The sequence below is a fragment of the Anabrus simplex genome, chromosome 1, assembly GCF_040414725.1.
Source record: "Anabrus simplex isolate iqAnaSimp1 chromosome 1, ASM4041472v1, whole genome shotgun sequence".
NCBI lineage: Eukaryota > Metazoa > Arthropoda > Insecta > Orthoptera > Tettigoniidae > Anabrus > Anabrus simplex.
In genome coordinates this window covers 178,441,335-178,458,846 of record NC_090265.1, presented here as the reverse complement: position 1 = coordinate 178,458,846, position 17,512 = coordinate 178,441,335, and the positions used below count along the sequence as shown (strand labels likewise).

The window sequence follows — 17,512 nt, the reverse complement described above, 5'->3', positions numbered from 1 at the left end:
TGTATCATTTTACCCTCCAGGTTCGGTTTTTCCCTCGGACTTAGCGACGGATCCCACCTCTACCGCCTCAAGGGCAGTGTCCTGGAGCTTCAGACTCTTGGTCGGGGGATACAACTGGGGAGTATGACCAGTACCTCGCCCAGGCGGCCTCACCTGCTATGCTGAACAGGGGCCTTGTGGAGGGATGGGAAGATTGGAAGGGATAGGCAAGGAAGAGGGAAGGAAGCGGCCGTGGCCTTAAGTTAGGTACCATCCCGGCATTCGCCTGGAGGAGAAGTGGGAAACCACGGAAAACCACTTCCAGGATGGCTGAGGTGGGAATCGAACCCACCTCTACTCAGTTGACCTCCCGAGGCTGAGTGGACCCCGTTCCAGGCCTCGTACCACTTTTCCAATTTCGTGGCAGAGCCGGGAATCGAACCCGGAGCTTCGGGAGTGGCAGCTAATCACGCTAACCACTACACCACAGAGGCGGACATCAGTAGAAATAAAAATGCAAAAAAAAAACAATGGAGAAGAAAAAGCAGTAACGTCATGGCTGATATATAAACTTTGAAAGCGTCGTAATATCGTGGCCTCGGTAGCGCAGTAGGCAGCGCGTAAGTCTCATAATCTTAAGGTCGTGAGTTCGATCCTCACCCGGGGCATGACTTTTTCCTCCGTAATTACTTCGTGAGTTTGAGGCCACTTGGGGCGAAACACTGATTATTTCACGATTGAAAAGTTCTAAGGTGTGCCACTGTGGTGTAGTGTGATTAGCTGCCACCCTGGGATGGTACCTAATCCTTCCACTCTTCCCATCACCTTGCAAGGCCCCTGTTCAGTATAGCAGGTGAGGCCGCCTGGGCAAGGTACTGGTCATCCTCCCCACTTGTATTCCCCGACCCAGAGTCTGAAGCTCCAGGACACTGCCCTTGACGTCTGAGTCTGAGGAAAAAATCGACCCTGGAGATAAAGAACAAGAAGTAGAAGAAGAACATAACAACAATATTCCCTCCTAGCAGCTTCGGCCTCCAGAAACTGGGGAAAATAGTCAGTATTTCTTCGAATAGAAATTACTATATTCTGAAGTCGTCAACGCCACCAAAACCTAAAATACCTCTTCAGACGTTGTAGTTTTATTTGACTGTTGATATCGTGATCACAGCCATATGATATCCAGTTTTACGTAGAAACAACAAAGGTCAGAGTTATTTTAAAAATCTCGCATGCAACAGCCCGGATTAGAAGCGTGACTGCCTTGGTGAAAGCCAGACTGCTTCTCTTAGAAAAACGACGAGTAGGATAATCGTACACTAAACGGAACGTGTCTTCTATTAACGGGAACGTCAATATGTGAATCATATCGATGGTATTAGTGCCGGTATCTAGAAAGAGATTGTGTCCATCTTGTATATTCATTTCATTTCATTTTCATGGACTAAACAACAGCGTCAACAAACTACGTACGATTTATAGAAAATCATCATCATCATCTTCATCATCATCATCTGTATCTGTTTACCCTCCAGGTTCGGTTTTTCCCTCGGACTTAGCGAGGGATCCCACCTCTACCGCCTCAAGGGCAGTGTCCTGGAGCTTCAGACTCTTGGTTGGGGGATACAACTGGGGAGTATGACCAGTACCTCGCCCAGGCGGCCTCACCTGCTATGCTGAACAGGGGCCTTGTGGAGGGATTTGAAGATTGGAAGGGATAGGCAAGGAAGAGGGAAGGAAGCGGCCGTGGCCTTAAGTTAGGTACCATCCCGGCATTCGCCTGGAGGAGAAGTGGGAAACCACGGAAAACCACTTCCAGGATGGCTGAGTTGGGAATCGAACCCACCTCTACTCAGTTGACCTCCCGAGGCTGAGTGGACCCCGTTCCAGCCCTCGTACCACTTTTCAAATTTCGTGGCAGAGCCGGGAATCGAACCCGGAGCTTCGGGGGGGGGGGCAGCTAATCACGCTAACCTCTACACCACAGAGGCGGACATCAGTAGAAATAAAAATGCAAAAAAACCAATGGAGAAGAAAAAGCAGTAACGTCATGGCTGATATATAAACTTTGAAAGCGTCGTAATTTCGAAGCCTCGGTAGCGCAGTAGGCAGCGCGTAAGTCTCATAATCTTAAGGTCGTGAGTTCGATCCTCACCCGGGGCATGACTTTTTCCTCCGTAATTACTTCGTGAGTTTGAGGCCACTTGGGGCGAAACACTGATTATTTCACGATTGAAAAGTTCTAAGGTCTGCCACTGTGGTGTAGTGTGATTAGCTGCCACCCTGGGATGGTACGTAATCCTTCCACTCTTCCCATCACCTTGCAAGGCCCCTGTACAGTATAGCAGGTGAGGCCGCCTGGGCAAGGTACTGGTCATCCTCCCCACTTGTATTCCCCGACCCAGAGTCTGAAGCTCCAGGACACTGCCCTTGACGTCTGAGTCTGAGGAAAAAATCGACCCTGGAGATAAAGAACAAAAAGTAGAAGAAGAACATCATCATCATCTGTTTACCCTCCAGGTTCGGCTTTTCCCTCGGACTCAGCGAGGGATCCCACCTCTACCGCCTCAAGGGCAGTGTCCTGGAGCTTCAGACTCTTGGTCGGGGGATACAACTGGGGAGTATGACCAGTACCTCGCCCAGGCGGCCTCACCTGCTATGGTGAACAGGGGCCTTGTAGGGGGATGGGAATATTGGAAGGGATAGACAAGGAAGAGGGAAGGAAGCGGCCGTGGCCTTAAGTTAGGTACCATCCCGGCATTCGCCTGGAGGTGAAGTGGGAAACCACGGAAAACCACTTCGAGGATGGCTGAGGTGGGAATCGAACCCACCTCTACTCAGTTGACCTCCCGAGGCTGAGTGGACCCCGTTCCAGCCCTCGTACCACTTTTCAAATTTCGTGGCAGAGCCGGGAATCGAACCCGGACCTCCGGGGGTGGCAGCTAATCACGCTAACCACTACACCACAGAGGCGGACAAGAAGAAGAACATAACAACAATATTCCCTCCTAGCAGCTTCGGCCTCCAGAAACTGGGGAAAATAGTCAGTATTTCTTCGAATAAAAATTACTATTTTCTGAAGTCGTCAACGCCACCAAAACCTAAAATACCTCTTCACCGGGCGAGTTGGCCGTGCGCGTCGAGGCGCGCGGCTGTGAGCTTGCATCCGGGAGATCGTGGGTTCGAGCCCCACTGTCGGCAGCCCTGAAGATGGTTTTTCGTGGTTTCCCATTTTCACACCAGGCAAATGCTGGGGCTCTACCTTAATTAAGGCCACGGCCGCTTCCTTCCCACTCCTAGCCCTTCCCTGTCCTATCGTCGCCATAAGACCTATCTGTGTCGGTGCGACGTAAAGCAGCTAGCAAAAAAAAAAACAAAAAAAAAAAAACCTCTTCAGACGTTGTAGTTTTATTTGACTGTTGATATCGTGATCACAGCCATATGATATCCAGTTTTACGTAGAAACAACAAAGGTCAGAGTTATTTTAAATATCTCGCATGCAACAGCCGGGATTAGAAGCGTGACTGCCTTGGTGAAAGCCAGACTGCTTCTCTTAGAAAAACGACGAGTAGGATAATCGTACACTAAACGGAACGTGTCTTCTATTAACGGGAACGTCAATATATGAATCATATCGATGCTACTAGTGCCGGTATTGTGTCAATCTTGTATATTCATTTCATTTCATTTTCATGGACTAAACAACAGCGTCAACAAACTACGTACGATTTATAGAAAATCATCATCATCATCATCATCATCATCATCATCATCATCATCATCATCTGTATCTGTTTACCCTCCAGGTTCGGTTTCTCCCTCGGACTTAGCGAGGGATCCCACCTCTACCGCCTCAAGGGCAGTGTCCTGGAGCTTCAGACTCTTGGTCGGGGGATACAACTGGGGAGTATGACCAGTACCTCGCCCAGGCGGCCTCACCTGCTATGCTGAACAGGGGCCTTGTGGAGGGATGGGAAGATTGGAAGGGATAGGCAAGGAAGAGGGAAGGAAGCGGCCGTGGCCTTAAGTTATGTACCATCCCGGCATTCGCCTGGAGGAGAAGTGGGAAACCACAGAAAACCACTTCCAGGATGGCTGAGTTGGGAATCGAACCTACCTCTACTCAGTTGACCTCCCGGGAATCGAACCCGGGCCTCCGGGGGTGGCAGCTAATCACGCTAACCACTACACCACGGAGGCGGACTTTATAGAAAATAATTTACATAACAAAAAAATTCTAAGGTTCGGCATGATGAATTCAGTGGACAATCGCTAAGTCGCTCGTAGCCTCGGTAGCGCAGTAGGCAGCGCGTAAGTCTCATAATCTTAAGGTCGTGAGTTCGATCCTCACCCGGGGCATAGATTTTTATTGTCTAATTACTTCATGACAAGGGATCTACAGCTTCAGAGGTTTAGCTTATAAAGATACTAGCAAAGGTACCCGTGCTTCGCTATAGTATTCTGCATTGTATACGATTATTGAAGTAAATACTGTACATGCAGTAAATAAGATTGTTTTAAAATAGCATGTCTCTTAGCGTTATCCGAGAAACAGCATGGAGAGGATCCCGTACGTTGTTTCCAATGTAAAGTGCTTGTTGCGGATTTGTGATGATAACGACAGCCTCACTTGCCTACTGCCATTCACAATCGAGTTGGGAAGTTTACATTATAATTGCAGGCCCCGTTGCCTACTGCGCGGTCACAATCGATTTGGGGAGTTTCCGTTACAATGGCAGCCCCATTTCCTACTTCCAGACATATTACAAATTGAGGAGTTTATATTATAATGGCAGGAAACTTCCCTAAAACCAGTCAAAATTGAGTTGTGCTGTTATCATTATAATGACAGGCCCCTTTTCCAACTGCCAGCCAGATTACTGCCAGTCACACCAAGTTGATGAGTTTCCATCAAAATAGCAGGCCACTATGCCTAATACCAGTCACATTTTAGATGGGTACATCTGTTTATAACTGCGGGAACGCTTGCCTACAGCCAAACACAATCAGGTAAGGGGAGTTTTGAACAAAACTGCATGCTCCCTTGCTTTCTGCAAGTCAAATCGAGAAGTGAATTATTCATTACAATGGTAGGCCTGCCTTATTAATGCCAATTACACAGGAATTGGAGAAGGACCCCATTCCTACTGCCAGTCAAAGTCGGTGTGGGGAGTGCTGATTACAATAGCAGACACACCATTTCTCGATCGCTAAAAAATCGACATCATTGAATATATATAGTTCGACATACGAAAGTATGTGCTTGTTTACAATATTGCACACCTTCATTTACAGATTAACTGCTGCTAAACGGTACATCATATCGAGAAAGGATTGTACCATAAGACGCCAGATTTAGCGGCCTAAATTGCTGGTCTTATGATATCTCATCTATTCATGGGTCAGATTGAGTTAGAAACGTGGAATAGGGTAAAATTAGTGTAAGATTATCTCACATGGTATTGCTTTCGGATAAGTAAGTGACAGCTACATACATAGTATTTTGGGTGGACCAACTTTCGTGTAGAGTTTGATGATTCTATCTTTCCTATAACTGATGGAAGGTATGAATTATGTATGTGAAAAGTCCAAATTTACTTAACATCGAGAAATAGAGAAAACTCAAACGTAAAAGGGATAGATATACGACAAAATGTCGTAAGACCAAGGTTGTAGATCACTCCAAATTGAACGGGGATTGTGCTATCCGTTATGTGATAATACTTCCCGAAGGTCTGCACCATCATTAAAATTGCCTCCATATTTCGATATTCTTCGGGATAAGAAGGGAAAAAATTTAAAGATCTTGGAAGTTTTCCGTCCGTTACAGACTAAAACGTATAATTTTACCAAATTTCAATATCCTTCTTCGACTGGCAGATTATGCCGCAATCTGGGTTTTCGGTGAGGAGTGTAAAAATTAGGACTTTCATGAAACTAAACCAAAAAATATGCAGATGGTCATTATTACACCTGAAATGGATAACTGTACGGAAATTTCGCCAAAATTGTCAATGTACAGACACACTCTAGAAGTGCAGACCTTTATTTCGATAGTTACTGATTTGAAACTGTACGACGTATCTACAAACGGACTTCACCATCAGACGCCCCTTCCAGTGCTCTACATGGTTGGTCCTATGACATCTTCTCGTATCTCCTATATTTATGGGTTAGCTTGAGTTAGAGTGAGTGAATGGGGTGAAATTTTGTACAGTTTTCACATACTACTTTATATTTTTGATACTCATGTGACAGCTACAATCATAAAATTTGGCTATAACATGGCCAATGGTCATGTCAATGTGCGTGCCGAATGTCATGATTCTACCTTTCCTATAAGTGTGCCAAATGATAACATCTACGTGTAAAAGTACAAAACCAACTTGAAATCGAGAAATACAGCTGTATTTAACGTATTAGGGATGGAAATACGACGAAAAGTCATAGGACAAAAGTTGTAGATCTCTCCAAAATGAAACGCCATTTGCTTTCTGACTTGTGATACGACTTACTGATTAGCCACCAATTACCCTGAAACGAAGGTCTGCGCCGTCGTTAAAATTGCATCCATATTTCGGAATTTTCCTAGGCCAAAAGTTATACATTTGCATAGCTTAGAATATTTCCTCAAAGAAAAGAGTCCAGCATTCGGGATTAGCACTCACATACATACGTGGTAATTAAGGAAGAAAATAATAAAGTTTAGTAAGTTGAAAATGGATTATAACTGAGGATATCTCGATGACGACAAATATGTAAATACCAAGTGAATGTATTGGAAAATCAAATGCTCCTCAATAAATTATGCCGGTGTGAGTTATGGATATAAGAAAGGGGTAATCGGAGAGAAATTTAGGCACAGGAATTCTTAGCTAATCAGATAAGAAGATGAATATTTGTGTTATTACTTAAGCTATTCGAGGACGGTTATAACCTCCAATGATATTCAGCCAATATCCCCCAGAATGGCCGATTGACGACTCTCTTGCTTTCTACCCAAGGAACAACTACGAATTCAAAGGAATGATGAGGAAAATGGCAATACGTTACTTCCCTGCTGGCAAGCAGTCAGAGACAACCTGGCAACCTGTACGTTCGTTGTCGGTCTCTCGGTCACACCCGCTGACCATGATACCCGCAGAAAATAGTAAATTTCTCCGTCATTTGAATAGTAAGGTAGATTATGAATTGTTTATAATGAAGAGACGTTTCACATACGGTTCATGGAGTTTACAGGAAATCAATAGTATAAGAGAAAATGGAGGGAAACTGTTCTGGTTTTCCTATAAATCCCCGTCTAATCAAATGTTTTAAAATGATATGCATATAGAAACCTTCTTCGGGGTGAGTATACTCCAAATATCAAGTTTGGTTGAAATCTGTCCAGCCGTATTGCCGTGATGGTGGAACAAACAAACAAACAAACAAACAGACACGAAAAGTAAAAACCACCGATTCGGCCTTGAGTTGAACTAAAACGGATAAATATCTGAAAAATTGGCAAAACAAATGAAATTACAGACAGCGGACAAGCATGAGCATGTTGAAAAGGGCAGACTTCCACTTCGAGATTCATACCTCCTAAACGGTGCATGATATTAACAAACGGTTTGCGCCATCAGGCGCCTCATTTATCGCTCTACATGTTGGGTTCTGAACGATTTCCTCGTATCGCCCCTATTTAGTGGGTAAATTGAGTTCAAAATTTGAATAGGGTGAAATTTGGGTGCATTTGTAACATCTTACATTATTTTTTGCCTACTTATGTATAAGCTAGAATCATGAAACTTGGTCCACATATGGCCCTTAATCGTGCCAATGTGCGAACCCAACTTGATGATCCTATCATTCATGTAAGTGTGTCAAACAATGAAATATACCAGTGGCGGTGGGCTCTCAGGAGCACAGGAGCACGTGAACACCCAGTTTTATTACATATTTACGCATTCATTCTTTTCTTTCGACCTGATTTCGACAATCGATCGAAAGCATTCGACAATCGACTTATATCGAAGCTCCGTTACACCGACAGTTGTTCGTTTTGACTGACAGTGCAGCGAGCACTCTGGATAATGCGCTATTGTGCCGAAGACTATACGCATGCGCAAAGCAAATGACGTCATGGTTTTCTGCACTGATATTCCCATTAGCGAGGAGCACGGTAAGGTACGTGCCTTGTCGTCTAGAGCCACCCTCAACCCTGTGGCAGTATTACAGTTGACCACAAGGGTCCGCCACCTCCCCTATTATGGTTAGCCACAGCCTCCCAGGAGCTACTATTGCATTACATTACCGACAGATTTCGCTAGTACTCTAATTCTGAATAGGCATTTTGGTGTCTATTCAGACTCTTTTCCAGAAAGAGAACTGAATACAGTGGCGCATATGTATCCCTGCCTAAATAAGACACAGCTGAAGACTGAACTAGAAGTACTGTATATGAGAAATGGCTTTCAGAAAGATGATGGGGCCATTTTCATGTTGCAGTTTCTGCTTGACAATGAACTAGATAGGGACACATTTCCACAAATATGCGAATTACTCCGAATTGTTGTCACAACCCCAATTACGACAGCGGAGCCCGAGAGGTGTTTTTCTACTTTGAATACGAATTAAAAAGTTTCTGAGGAACACCATGACTGGAGAACGACTGTCAGCGCTGGCTATGCTTGCTATTGAGAAGAGATTTGTCAACATCATCAGTGACTTCAATCGTAAAGTGATTGAGAAATTTGCGCGATTGAAGGACAGAAGGATTGCTTTCCTGTACAAATAATCAGCATTTACGTGAGTTGCTAATCTAAATCCTATCATTTAAATAAGCTTGATCTAGTATTGTTGGTTGTACTGCATGCTAAATTGTTTAGAGTAGTGGCTATAATTTGCAAAATGAGAATAATTACCATGTGAAACAGTAGAACCTGACTAACCGAGATAATATGGAGACTATTGGGGTCAATTCGGAAATAATTATTTTAAAAAAATTACCGGTAAATGCGGTACACATTCGTTCTATGCTTCTCGTCATATCCAGGTGAACTTCGTGCTGTTTAAAAACCAGGAATAGTGCTCGCATCCTTCAGTGTTCGCAGTGCAGTAAAGCTATTATGAATTTTGCTACTGTTCTACACTAAGACAGCCTGCCCGCGGTGTAGGGGTAGCGTGCCTTCCTATTACCCGGAGGCCCCGGGTTCGATTCCCGCCAGGCCAGGGATTTTAACCTGGATCTGAGGGCTGGTTCGAGGTCCACTCAGTCTACGTGATTACAATTGAGGAGCTATCTGACGGTGAGATGGCGGTCAAAAAAGCCAAGAATAACGGCCGAGAGGATTCGTCGTGCTAACCACACGACACCTCGTAATCTGCAGACCACCGGGCTGAGCAGCAGTCGCTTGGTAGGCCATGAGGTTTGGTTTGGTTCTACACTAACACCCAGGTGAAATTCGTGCTGTTTGAAAACCAAGAATAGTACTCGCATCCTTCAATAATCTCAGTGTAGTAAAGTTATTGTGAATTTTACTTTTGTTCTACACTAACAAATTAGTCTCGTATAAAATTTATCCTCGGTTACAGGGGTTCTACCAAAGTATGTGTGAAGAAGGAACCGTACAAGGAACTGTTAGTGAAATGATTTATGTACCTATGTTACTATTTTGCTGATTTGAGATGTGAACAAAAATGTTGTGAACCCCCTAAAAATTTTGTCACGAGCCGCCACTAAAATATACTTGTAAAAATCACCAAATTTACGAACAATCCAGAACTAAAGCCAAATCTAACGTATAAGGGAGAGAGATACGACAAAATATCATAAGACCAAAGTTGCAGATCACTCCGAATTGAAGCGAGATTGTGCCATCCGTTTTGTGATACGACTTACCGTTTAGCCAACAAATAGCTCAAAAGTATTGTCTGCACAGTCATTAAAATTGCCTCCATATTTCGATATCTTTGGGGGTAAAAAGTGAAAAAAATGAACATATTGGAATTTTTCCGTCGGTTAGCGACAACAAGCTATAATTTCACCAAATTTCAATTTTCTACCTCGTCTGGCAGGTTGTGCCGCCTTCTTGATTGGGGGGGAGGGGGATAAAAATTAGGAAATTCCCGAAAATTTTTAAGCCCACGAAACCTATAGGTTGTCGTTTTGGATAAGTTATACGACTGCGTTCTTATGCTGAGCCCAAAATTTGAGGCCCCCCAGCGTGCCCCCTTGAGGGAATTTAGAGAATTTTCGATTTTTCTAGGGATCCTGGGGTCATCAGCTTCTCCTGTACCAAGTTTCAAATTTCTGAGATTTCTGGATGTGCCTCATTAATTCACGTCTTTTTTTCATTTTTAAATATTTATATATACATCGCTCCAGACGGACTTGCTTTTATATATATAGACTAGCAAGATACCCGTGCTTCGCTACGGTATTATACTGAAATTTACAATTGAATGCTTATTGTTTTAGATATATAATCCGCCGAAATTCGCGATCTGACTCGTTTTCTGCGAGAATCCGCCAAAATTCGCGATCTGACTCGTTTTCTAATAGATTACGGTATTTTTCCTCCCATTTTTCAATCTTTCTTTCCAGCAATCTATTTCGTACTTCCCGGGCTAGGTCCAGATATTCCTCCCGGTCAGTTGGGTCCCTAAATCTTTGCCATCGTTTCCTATAAGCGTTTTTAATATGGATCAAATCCTTCAGGAGATCCGGCGTGGTGTCGTCTTGGGTGCCTGAACCCGAGGCCGCACTGCATTCTTAGTCATTACCCGTCCACGACCCGTTTCCAGGGTGGTCCGCACATTTGTCAACGGTTCAGAACATTATTATTATTATTATTATTATTATTATTATTATTATTATTATTATTATTATTATTATTATTATTATTATTATTATTATTATTATTATTATTATTATTATTATTATTATTATTATTATTATTATTAAAAGATGTTCTGGACCCCACAGCAAGATGCAAGACCGCTACTTGGCGGTAAATTACGTCTGCTGCCAGTGTCATTGTTACAATGTGACCAGCACCATCCTCGCGCGAAGGCAAGTGTGCGGGATTTCTGGCGATACCAATGACATACTTCCGTGCATTATTGACCTTATTACAGAGGTGAACAATTTGACGGTCCATCTCATTCCTATCGTTTATTTCAAATGTGTTTACATTTTTATTTATATGCCAGGAGAATCTACCGTAATCTAAGAACGTTCTCCGTATGAAAAGATGGCTGTTGAAAACGAACCCAGCAAAGATTAAAAATGATCGGTTTATGATCAGAATAAGTACATCGAAACTATATAGCCTGTTTCCAGTCATTCGACAGGGTCAGGAATAGAATGAATAAAGCCCCATCTAGCGGCAACAATAGGAATCGTGCCGGCTGCCGAAGCACACCTCTGGGGCAATGATCGATGAATGACAAATGAAATGAAATTTGGACAGTGTTGCTGGAATAAATGATGACTGGGAAAATCGGAGTATCCGGAGAAAAACCTGTCCCGCCTCCGTTTTGCCCAGCACGAATGTCACATGGAGTGACCGGGATTTGAACCACGGAACTCAGCCGTGAGAGGTCGGCGCTCTGCCGCCTGAGTAACGGAGGCTCCTTATAAGTGCATTATGAACAATAAAATCAATTGGTCTCACCTACTTTTACACCCCACTGCCGATAAGTTTATTTACCCCCCCCCCCAAAAAAATAATAGAAGGCGTGTTTCTTTATGTTTAAAGGAGATACCAAACACCAATGTCCACGTCTGTTACCTTCAGTTTTGAGATATAAGTATCCCTATAAAAATAATTCACTTTTTTCACTTCCTTTCACACTACCCCCCCCCCCCAACCCGTCAGTGAATTTTCCGACAAAAAATACTTGTTTCTTTAATAGTGAAGAATCTTCTAAATACCAATTATCACGACTCTAACTTCTTCAGTTTTTGATTTATGTGTCTTCATGAAAGGAATTCAACTCCTTTTCACTCCCACCCCCCAATATGGTCCCCCCCCCCCAAAACGCGTTTTTCTTTGTTTAAGGGGATTCAACTACCAATTTTCACGTCCGTAACAACTTTAGTTTTTATTAGATGTATGTATTCTCATACAATTAAGTCAATTAATTTTTCAATTCTTTTACCCCCACCCTTCATTGGATTTCCCGAGAATACGTGTTTCTTTACTTTTGAAGCAGATTCCAAATGTCTAATTTCACGTCTGTAATATCTTCATTTTTGAGATATCAACAGCTTAATTAAAAGAATTCAACACCATTTTCAGTCACTTTTACACACACCCCCCCCCCCAATTTCCACCCAAGTGGTATTTCCGAAAGCTAAAAATACACGTTTATTTTTAATAGATATAAAAAATACCATTTTTCACTTCTGTAACATATGAAGTTTTTGAGATATACTGTAGAAATTCTCTTTTTAAAATTTCACCCCTTTTTATTTCCCCTTAAGTGGAGTTTCCAAAAACAAATCACCTATCTTTCTTTACATTTACAGGAGATTCCAAATACCTACTTTTTACGTCTGTAACATTTTACGTTTCTCAGATATTCTGTAGATATAGTCTTTCAAAAAATTCACCCCAGTTTGTCACTCCTGTTTAACCGCCATTAATTGGATTTTCCAGAAACAAAAAAATACGTGTTTCTTTATTTTTAAAGGAGCTTGCATATACAAATTTTCAGTTATGTAATATCTTCAGTTTCTGAGATATATGTATCCTGATTAAAGGCATTCAACCCATTATTCACCCCTTTTACACCCCTCCTATTGGGATTTAAAGAAAGCAAAAAATACGTGCTCTTGTATTTTTAAAGGAGATTCTAAATAACGTTTTTTTACATCTGTAAACTTTTAAAGTTTCAAGATGTAGACACACTCATTTTAAAAATTCACCCCCCTTTTCACCCCCCATTATTTGGATTTTCCAAAAACGAAAAATACCTGTTTCTTTATTTTTAAAATAGATCCCAAATACCAATTTTCAGGTCTGTAATATCTTACAGTTCTGAAATATAAGTCGCCTCGTTAAAGGCATTCAACCGCTTTTTCACCCTTTTCCACCCTTCCTATTGGGATTTTCCGAAAACAAAAAATACGTATTTCTTTATTTTCAAAGGAGATTCTAAATGCCAATTTTTACATCTTTAAACTTTGAAAGTTTTGAGATATAGATACACTCATTTTAAAAATTCACCCCCTTTTCACACCCCCCATTAATTGGATTTCCCAAGAACAAAAACTTACGTATTTCTTTATTTTTAAAGGACATCCCAAACACCAATTTTCAGGTCTGTAATATCTTCAGTTTATGAGATATAAGTATCCTCATTAAAGTCATTCAATCCATTTTTCACCCCTTTTCACCCCTCCTATTGGGATTTTCCGAAAACAAAAAAATTCCTGTTTCTTTGCTTTTAATGAAGAATCTAAGTACCAATTTTTACATCTGTAACCTTTAAATGTTTTGAGATATAGATGCACTCATTTTCAAAATTCACCCCCTTTTCACCCTCCCATTAATTGGATTTCCCAAAAACAAAAAAATACTCGCTTCTTTATTTTTAAAAGAGATCAAAAGTACCGATGTTCAGGTCTGCAATATCTACAGTTTCTGATATATAAGTACCGGTATCCTGATTAAAGGCATTCAACCCATTTTTCACCCCTTTTCGCCCCTCCTACTGGGATTTTCTGAAAACAAAAAAATACGTGTTTCCTTATTTTTAAAGAAGATTCTAAATACCAATTTTTACATTTGTAAATTTTAAATGTTTTGAGATATAGATTCACTCATTTTAAAATTTCATCCCCCTTTTCACCCCCTTAGCGACAGAATATCCAAAAATCCTCTCTTAGCGAGCACCTACATCTTAATATTAATATATCCCCAAAATGTCATGTCTTTAGGTCCAGTAGTTTTGGCTCGGCGATGATGAATCAGTCAGTCAGTCAGTCAGTCAGTCAGGACAAGCTATTTTATATATATAGATGTACACGCGCCTCACTGGGGGCAGGGTGATACGTCCCCCTTATCTTCGCCACTGTATGTATTAATAACAAAATTAATACTAATACTAATAATAATAATAATAATAATAATAATAATAATAATAATAATAATAATAGTAATGATAATAATGGCTTTACGTTCCACTAACTACTCTTACGGTTTTCTGAAGCACCGATGTGCCGGAATTTAGTTCCGAATGAGTTCATTAACGTGCCAGTAAATTTACCGACATGAGGTTGACGTATTTGAGCACCTTCAAATACCACCGGATTGTGCCATGATCGAACCTGCCAAGTTGGGTTCAGAAGGCCAGCGCGTGATCCGTCCGAGCCACTCAGCCCAGTGTCACTGTATGTATCGCACTTCACCGATAGTTAATATTTCTTAGTTACTAAAATGTCTTTGCCACAATATTGGTCTTGGAGTTTATATTCCCCGAGTTGTAATATTTGGTTATTTGTTCCTTTTCTACGTATAAATAAGAAAAACGCTATTATTTACGTACTAATCTGCCATCTCCGATTTCATATACCTCATTAGGAATATTTATTGTATTATTTGTAATACAGTATATTACGGTCTTATATTAACTCGTAAGAGAAGTTCATCTAGCTTCAAACTTGCAAGAATAACCATCAATCAGTATGAAAACCATCAGCCAGTACTCATCAAAACCCATTCTATCCTAAAACAGGAGTTTGAAATAAATGTGACTGAGCCCTTTCTTTAAAGACTGCAATTGAGGGGTTCACAATCATAGTGAACCAAGTTTTTATATATTTGGAGACAGTGTATGGGTAAGTTGTCTGATATAATGTTTTATTCTCTTCTACAGTGAATCAAGTTGTAGTTCAATCTCTGGCCTAAATACGGCACATTTGTCAAAGATGTATGAAGTCGCTCTTTTGTTCACAGCCATAGTGAACCAAATCCGTGTCGCATATTCAGAGTGTAATCAAGCAATTTTTTTTTTGTAAGAATGACTGTGAATTTTGAGAAGAATATCTTATCATCCGAATCTTCAAATATTTTAACAATGTTACAGTAAGTAATACTGTTATTATGTTACCAATCATAAGCGAAATATTTGTGTAACTTTGTGATACATTGTTTCAATGACAGTGTGGGATGCATATTTGGGATGAAACAGAAGGTGGTATTGCCCATCAAGACGTTTCTAATGGTGTTATTCTTCCTCCCCTATGGCTCCATGGCTAAATGGTTAGCGTGCTGGAATTTGGTGACAGGGGTTACGGGTTCGATTCCCGGCAGAGCCGGGAATTTTAACCTTAATTGGTTAATTTCTCTGGCACGGGGGCTGGGTGTATGTGTCGTCATCATCATTTCAACCTCATCACGACGCGCAGGTCGCCTACGGGTGTCAATTCAAAAGACCTGCACCTGGCGAGCCGAACATGTCCTCGGAAACTCCCGGCACTAAAAGCCATACACCATTTCATTTTCCCTCACCTATGAGGTCTTGGATCGTGCAAACTGTGTCGCACAAGTGGATTTGGCCCTGTTTTACGGCCGGATGCCCTTACTGACGCCAACCCTATATGCGTGTTTCTGTTTTGGCTGGTAGTGTGATGTGTTGTCTGAATGTGAAGAAGAGAGTCTTAGAACAAACACAAACACCCAGTCCCCGAGCCAGAAGAATTAAACAGACGCGATGAAAATTCCAAACGGGAATTGAACCCCGGGCCCTCTGAACCGAAGGCCTCAACGCTGACCATTCAGGCAACAAGTCGGACACGTGTTTAATATTGTTCTAACTAAGATATTTATAAGAGAATGACTTAATTCGACTAAAATGACCAAAATCGAAACATCAACATGACTGTTACTCTGCTAAAACTAGTTTGGCACGGACATAATAGAGGAAGAAAATTCACCACTCCTTTCTTACAAACGATGCAGACATCAGAGAGATTGGAACATCAAGTCGCACGAAAGAAACACACTAACCACTTCATTCAAATAAAGGAAATTGAAATAATTTAATTTAGACTAGTAGAAAAGAGAAATGTTCGCTTCTGTTGTGTAGTGGTTAGTGTGATTAGCTGCCACAACCGGAAGCTCAGGTTCGATTCCCGGCTCTGCCAATCAATTTGAAAAGCGGTACGGGGGCTGGACCAGGCTCCACTCAGCCTCGGGAGGTCAACTGAGTAGAGGACGGTTCAATTGTCAATCCAGCCATTGTCGAAGTGGTTTTCCGTGGTTTCCCACTTCCCCTCCAGGCAAATGCCGGGGTGGTACCTGCTTTAACGCCACGTCCGCTTCCTTCCCACTTCCTTGTCTATTCCTTCCAATCTTCGCATCACCCCTACAAGGCCCTGTTCAGCATAGCAATTGAGGCCGCCTCGGCGAGGCACTGGTCCTCTTTCCCATTGTACACCGACCCAAAGTCTCACCCTCAAGGACACTGCCCTTGAGAAGGTAGAGATAGGATCCCTCGCTGAGTCCGAAGGTAAAACTAACCCAGGAGGTTAAACCGATTAAGATTAAGAAGAAGAAGAAAGAAATGTGTTGTATTTTCTGTTTTCGCTACAATGAATGGCGCTTAGAGCACTGCGCGAATATACAAAATATTATCCGAGTCCGCGAATGGTTATCCGCTGATATTGTAAATATTTAACTATATTACACCCAAGGTACTGAAACGGATAGATCTGTGAACATAATACAACAGGTTTAATACCTGGCACCAGTCCCCCTACAGTCATAGGTTTTCGAGGGATTTCCTCTTGCGAAAACCTCCGACGTATTGAGCGGTTCCCTTTCGGAACCGTTGTCCCTTCTACTAATTGCGGGCAGGAGCCAGTTAGCCTTAAGTCAGATTTACGACTTTATGGTCTCAAGACTCTTTACATAGATATCACCATTCTCCCATACCATATCAAGGGTCGTCTAACCACAAGCAAAAATATGAGTATACCTGAGTTAAAATCAATAACATTCATTATTTAGAAATTATCAGCAAAATTATCCGCACTGCCATGCAGTTTGCATTCGCAAACACACTAACTTTTCGGATATCCGCATCCGTGTTCGCCGTCCAACGGTTTTTCTACACCGTAACACAGGCATGCAGGGCATTCCCTGTTAAAAAAGTGTTCTGACCAGGTGGACAGAAGAAATTCCGAGAGGTATCACCTCAGGTCGAGCTCATCATCAGTCGTACTGTACTTCCTTAGACGACCGTAACACCACTCTTCCTTATGCATCGCTATTCACCTTATTGTCCAGCTACCTCTACAGCAACGATCACGACAGCCACTACCACCATCGCCACTGACTTCAGTCAAACAGCTGCAGCAGCTTACCACTCAGCCGTAATGTGTAGTTTTACCGCTCCTGACTACCAGGCCAGATTTCTTCCTACGACAACAGCTTTGCTGGGGGACAACACTACAGTTCACTTCCAGTTTAAAAGCTTTTCTCCACAGTCTGCTCCGGAGGAAGAAAAAGCCCCACGACGCCTTGCTCTGGACCCGAATCC

The 17,512-nt window shown here is 42.1% G+C and overlaps 3 non-coding genes across 3 annotated transcripts; all 3 read left to right on the top strand.

Annotated features, from left to right (window-relative positions):
• The first annotated feature begins 574 nt into the window (after positions 1-574).
• Positions 575-647, top strand: TRNAM-CAU (transfer RNA methionine (anticodon CAU)). The gene has a single exon. It is a non-coding gene; the product is annotated as a tRNA-Met (tRNA).
• A 1,419-nt stretch (positions 648-2,066) lies between these two features.
• Positions 2,067-2,139, top strand: TRNAM-CAU (transfer RNA methionine (anticodon CAU)). The gene has a single exon. It is a non-coding gene; the product is annotated as a tRNA-Met (tRNA).
• A 2,124-nt stretch (positions 2,140-4,263) lies between these two features.
• TRNAM-CAU (transfer RNA methionine (anticodon CAU)) lies at positions 4,264-4,336 on the top strand. Its single transcript has one exon. It is a non-coding gene; the product is annotated as a tRNA-Met (tRNA).
• The last annotated feature ends 13,176 nt before the right edge of the window (positions 4,337-17,512 follow it).